A 5,191-nucleotide genomic window follows, 5' to 3' on the forward strand; every position below is an offset into this window, starting at 1 on the left:
TGCTCTGGACCCAAGTTTGAGTTCTTCCACGATTCAGCACATAGTCACCCTCAGATGCTGCCAGTTTGCATTTTTAAAATACTTTCTGTCCTAAGGCCACCCTCTGGGAGCCGTGAGAGCCTGGCCTCAGTCTCCCATCCAGAGCCCTTGCATGGAACTGGTCTCTCACCATGGTGCTCTGTGCCTTGGGCTGGGGCCCACATGGGCAATACAGGGGCGGAAATTTCAAGACAGATGGGGCGCAGGAAGTGCACTCGCCTTGAGAAGGCAACTGGCTTGTTCCTATTTCAGCGGGTGGGGGAGCCAGGCAGCGGAGGGGTGTGGGGTGAGACAAGCTGGAGAAAGAGGCCCTCACCTTCCTCAACAGGGTTCAAGCAGCTGTTAGAAGTGCAGACTCTGGGCTCCCCGGTAGCCTGCGAAGGGGAATCTGCATTTTTACGAGGCCCTCAGGGGATTCCATGTGCATTCTGCTCTGAAAAGTCATGGAGCAGAGACAAGGGGGCTCCTGGAGGTGACCGTTCAGCATGGGGGTGCAGCTAGTGAGTTTGAGGCCATGGAGGCAGTAAAGATGGAGAAAGAAGGCTTGGGGGTGCAGCTGAATTTAGGGGTGTTGTGGTGTATGCTGATGGCTGTGTGGGAGTTGTGGTGTGGGGTTGTTCTATGGGGATGTCGCACTCTCTATCCCACGCTGAAGTCTCCGTGAGGAATATCCTTTGATATGTCCCCCAGGGGACAGCCGGGTGTGTTGAAGTGTCATGTCTGTGTGTGTGAGGGTGTTGGCATGTGTGGGGATGAGGAAAGGGCAGAGTTGATGTGAATCTTTTGTGGATTTTGTATGTCAAAATGGCCAACCAATGGAAATTTCACAATGTGCATGTTCCAAGGTCAAGTTCATGTGCAGGTTGAGAAGTGTGTAGCCTTGGGGCTCAGAAAACCGTCCTAAGGGTAAATAGTTCGTCTCCAGAGCTTAGAGAACTCAGGGCACATGTCCACACCCTAAACTCCTTGATCCCCAGCGGGCAAGGAGCAGATTCCAGCAGGTTGTAATTACGAACTACTGCCACGAGGTGGCGACCGGCCACACGGTGGAGGTCGCGTTTGGGGTCCTCCTGTAGAGCTGAGTTCCCCAAAGGACAGCGATCCGCGCAAGGGGAGAGACACCCCAGAGAAAGCACCAACTGGGCTGACTTGACTCTCAGGATAGCCGAAAGAGAGCAGAAGGGCAAAGCCAGGGGTCGGCGGAGGCCTGTGATGTGGGTGTGGCTAGGGATACCCAGGAACCCCTGCAGGATTTTGAGGGGGAGCGTGGTTTTATTCTAGTGGATTCTTGGGAGTAAGGACTGGCTTGGGAATGGGTGGGCATGGCAGGTTCCTGCAGAGAGGCTAGAGATCTGCCCTTGGGAATGGAAAGACCTGGCAGTCACATTTAGGGTGTCTTCAAAGACCTTCCCAAAAGTAATTTTGGAAAATGACTAAAAATTGGATAAACACCTGCCTCGTCTATTAATACAGCTGCTGTCTGCACTTGCTCGACTTCCTTCTCCGAGCTGTTCTTCTATAGTGACAGCCAGGACTGTGCATCTTGTAGGGAGCTCCGGGACCCCTGACTGGTGCAGACACTTCCCCCGCAATGACACTTCCTGCAGCGGCTCTGCAGTGATTTCTGGTGCTGCCCTAATGCAGCACCACAGACCTTGTGGCCTAAGGAAGCAGAAGTTTATTGTCTCAGTTGTGGAAGCTGAGCCAAGGTCAAGGTGTCAGCAGCATTAAGCTGCCTCAGAAGCCTGTAAGGGAGAATGCTCCTTTCTGTCTTAAGCTTCTGGGTTTGCTGGCGACCTGGCGACTCCATCTCTGCTGGACTGGTTGTGTGTCCTTCAAATGACACTGGCCATATTGGATTAAGTGACCTCCTAGTCAGTGGGACATTATCTGAACTTATTACATCTGCAAAGACCCTATTTCCAAAAACGGTCACGTTCTGAGGGACAGGTGATTAGGGCTTTGCCAAATCTTTTGGGGAGACGCAACCCAACCCACTATGCTTCCTAACTGTGCCTTTTAGTGACCACCTAAGGTTTTAACAGGGTACAGTTCCTTCATTTATCTCTCAGTTTTCTATGGGCAGAGATTTGATTTGCCTCAGTTTTGTATATGGTCATAAACAATGGCATAATTGGCGCTTTATACATAAAAATTTCCTCCTATTGTTGAATAACTTCCTTGGTGGCTAAATAGCCCAGCAATGGAATGTCTAATCAACATCTAGGAAAGGTTGTAACTATATTATTGATTTGCGTAAACAGATATGGGGTGAGGGAAGGACAGAGATGCAAAGTGAAGAAAAGGAGAATCATGCTTAGTTAGGCCCATCAGCCAGCGGCTGCCGGTCTATTTTTCCCTATGTGCTTACTCCCCTTTCATTTTCCTGGTTGAGGTCATTTTTTAAAAAGATTCATTTATTTGTGCACACACGACCTGGGGTACAGGCCAGAGGTGCGGGGGTGAGAGGATTCACCAGAGACACAGTGGGGTGGGGGGCAGAACAGCAGGTGCACTGAAATAGGCTGCTGAGGGGAGCAGCGGCCAGGACAGCAGAGGTCTCCTGCGCCATATGGGTGGGCTCCCTGGCCAGGATCGTGCTGCCATAGCTGTGACACCTTCAAAGTGCTGCGACTTAACCCCTGGGTTACCTGGTGACTGGTAGGGGGAGTAGGACAGAGAGGAGGCAGAAAGGGGAGCTTGGGCAATGGCAGGGAGCCCCCCTTCATCACCTGAAGGCTTTAGGGCTCCCACTGTTCACCCTCCTCTGCTCCCAGTGGCTGATTCAGGTGTGTCACAAGTCCTGGGTCATTGGAGGTGATGAGCCAGTAAGCTCACGCTGGCCTTGACGTAGAAGGAGACAGGATGACGTGGGAAGGATTCCAGAGTGGACCTGCAGCAGCGAGGTGTCAGGCTGGGAGGGATCACAGAGGGCTGAGCGGGGCGGGGGTGTGCCTGCCTGCTCCCAGCCGCCCAGGCCACCTCTTGGTCTCAGCTCCCGTCCCCCTTCTTATAAGTGATTGTTAAATGTCTCTGGGCTCTGCTTCTGCTAGCCCAGAAGCTTGCAGGGACACCTGCCTTGCCTGTTTGGCTCCCAGTCTATTCTCTGTGTCCAGAGCAGGGCTGCTGCGGAGAAGGTGCTTGGGGAACGTTGGCTGGATGACCGAAGGGGTGTGAGGGCGTGAGGGGCTCTTGCTGTGGCCCTGCCAGGCGGAGCCTGAGACGCTGTGGATCTGCTTTGTCAGCCCCTCTGCCTGTGGGCAGCTGGATGAGAGACGCAGGGCCTGGAGCCCCCAACATGAGGACCCGGAAGCCCATGGTTTGATGTTGGGGTCTGCCCTGCAGTGGGAGCAGGGAGGCTGAGGCTGAAGCTGGAGACAGGTTGGGCCGAAGGGATGGACGGGGTGAGCCAGGGCGCTGCTCCTGGTGAAGTTTCCTGTCTGGGGCTGGAGACATCCTTTACAGACAGGAGAAGTAATTAAGAGCAGCAGGGGTGAAGGGAGGGGAAGCCTGCTTTTCTCAGGAGGCGCTTCTGCAATTAATGACAGGAGGGAGAGCGGTGCTCAGCCAGGGAATGTGGGTAATAAAGACACAGCTTCAGCCACCCAGGTCTGTGCCGACCAGTAAAGGAGTCAGACCCAAGAGCTCAGGCTAGGGCCCTCCCTGGTGGCGCAATGGGTTGGGACGCAGCACTGCAAGCTGGCCTCAGCCACTTAAGTGCAAGTGCTAGTTCCATCCCGCCCAGAGGTGATCCATTGGCGCGGCAGACCTCTCCTGACCCCGCTGCGCCCCTCAGCAGTGTACTTTGTCTTTCTGCCTGTTCTGCTCCCCACTCTGTCTCTGGTGAACCCTCTCACCCCCCTGCACCTCTGGCCTGTGCCCTGGTTCTGTATGCATAAGTAAACAAATCTTAAAAGAAAAAGAGAGAGAGAGAGCTATGGCCAGCACCAGACCAGACTGAGGCAGTGTTGCCTCAGTGTTGCCATTTTTGGCTGTGCAACCGGGGACAGTTTGTTAACCTCTCTGAACCTCAGGTGACTCATCAGTCGGATGGAGCTAGGAGCAGGGTCGCCGCAGGACCGCTGTGGGGTGTTAGTGTGTCTGGCCCGTGCACGTGTGTGTGGAGCTGGGGTTCAAAACCAGCTGGAGGGTTGGGCTTCCCTGGTAGCACGAGGGGCCAGGTCTCAGCACAATGAAGCTATCAGCAGCTGCTGCAGCCTGAGTTCAATCCCCGGCCAGGGAAGTGACCCACGTGGCGCGGCAGACCTCTCCTGTCTGTCCGCGGCTCCCTCAGCAGTGTGCTTCAGTAGATCCGCCTGTTGCATCCCCACTCAGTCTCTGGTGAATCTTGTCATCCCTCTGCACCTCTGGCCTGTGCCTAGTTCTTGTGGGCATAAATAAAAATACATCTTTAAAAAAAAAGTCCTTTAAAAAAAATAGTTGGAGGTGGCCAGACATGAGACTCCACATGTGATGTGCTGGGAGGCGGGGAGCAGCAGGGCACAGGCTTCCCGACATGCCTGGGGTGGACACGGCAGCCACGGTGTGCCCCAGAGGGCACGACCCCACTCACTAGTGAGGGGAACTGAGGCTCGGCAGGCAGCGTGACCTGATGAAACCACCAAGTTAGAGCTGGGGTTACGTGTTGGCCTGTCTGGGGCGTAGTCCCCAGTGGGCCCTGTCCTTTGGACTGAGGCTACGAAAACTCGGGGCACACAAGGGCACAGGAAGCCAGGTGACCGAGTCCCATGGGAACGGGGGACTCATGGGGCCTCTCACCTCCTTCTCAGAGACCTCCCTCTTGGGGGACATGCCTTGGGGGATGGGAGACCCAGCTACTCACCTCTCTGTGGACCTGGGGTGTCCCGCCTTGGCCAGTCCCCTCTCCTCACTGCTCTCCCAGGCAGTGGGCCTCGTTTCTGCTTTCTCCCAGCTGAGGCCCCAGCCCCTGGGGGCTGCTGTCCTCCCTCAGCATCGCCCTCCCCACCCCTGTCAAGTGGAAGGGGCAGGGCAGGGTGGCAGACAGACCCAACGGGCTTCTCAGAGGGAAGGCAAGGAAAGAAGAGCATGGCGGTGGGTGGAGTTTGGGGGAGTCACCCATGGTGCCCCATTGGTCAGCCTGATGGCGGCTTGCAGAGAGTCTGGGGGCCCA

The sequence above is a fragment of the Condylura cristata genome, unplaced genomic scaffold (genome assembly GCF_000260355.1).
Source record: "Condylura cristata isolate star-nosed mole 26May11 unplaced genomic scaffold, ConCri1.0 scaffold00017, whole genome shotgun sequence".
Taxonomy (NCBI): Eukaryota; Metazoa; Chordata; class Mammalia; order Eulipotyphla; family Talpidae; genus Condylura; species Condylura cristata.